The sequence below is a fragment of the Perkinsus marinus genome (genome assembly GCF_000006405.1).
Source record: "Perkinsus marinus ATCC 50983 genomic scaffold scf_1104296971158, whole genome shotgun sequence".
Taxonomy (NCBI): domain Eukaryota; phylum Perkinsozoa; order Perkinsida; family Perkinsidae; genus Perkinsus; species Perkinsus marinus.
Window position 1 is genome coordinate 1 of NW_003202188.1, and position 895 is coordinate 895.

Genomic DNA, 895 nt, shown 5'->3' on the forward strand with positions numbered 1-895 from the left:
GGTTCGAGTCCCACCGAGATCGTCTTCAAGCCGAAAAGTGCCCATATACGGATGCCACTGCCGTACAGATGTCGATGTTGATTGTACACCCTTGTGACTCGTCGGAATACATGCTGAAGCTAACGGTACAAGAAGATTGTTGGTCTGCCACCAAGCGATCTCCAATGAATTGACCCCTTTAAGAACACTATGTAATGGGGGCCCCTCTATGAGGAGCAAGAGTTTTGTGATCTATTCAGCGTGTCGGATGCGAACTCATGTGTGCCGTTAAGTCAGTGTTGCGCATAGTGACGAGATAGTGGGATAAATCTCAAACTCGTTGGTCTCGTGGCCTAATGGATAAGGCGTTGGTCTTCGGAACCAAAGATTGTGGGTTCGAGTCCCACCGAGATCGTCTTCAAGTCGAAAAGTGCGCATATACGGATGCCACTGGCCGTACAGATGTCGATGTTGATTGTACACCCTTGTGACTCGTCGGAATACATGCTGAAGCTAACGGTACAAGAAGATTGTTGGTCTGCCACCAAGCGATCTCCAATGAATTGACCCCTTTAAGAACACTATGTAATGGAGGCCCCTCTATGAGGAGCGAGAGTTTTGCGATCTATTCAGCGTGTCGGATGGGAAACCATGTGTGCCATGAAGTCAATGGGGCGCAGAGATGGTGGGACAAATCTCAAACTCATTAGTCTTGTGGCCTAATGGATAAGGCGTTGGTCTACGGAACCAAAGATTGTGGGTTCGAGTCCCATCGAGATCGTTTTTACGCCGGAAAGCGCCCATATACGGATGCCACTGGCCGTACAGATGTTGGTGTTGATTGTATACCCTTGTGACTCGTCGGAATACATGCTGAAGCTAACGGTACAAGAAGATTGTTGGTCTGCCACCAAGC

General features: G+C 48.8%; 2 non-coding genes across 2 annotated transcripts; both read left to right on the forward strand.

The window, feature by feature from the left end:
* The first annotated feature begins 321 nt into the window (after positions 1-321).
* Positions 322-394, forward strand: Pmar_PMAR001526. Its single transcript has one exon. It is a non-coding gene; the product is annotated as a tRNA-Arg (tRNA).
* Positions 395-687: 293 nt separating this feature from the next.
* Positions 688-760, forward strand: Pmar_PMAR001527. Its single transcript has one exon. It is a non-coding gene; the product is annotated as a tRNA-Arg (tRNA).
* Positions 761-895: the final 135 nt, after the last annotated feature.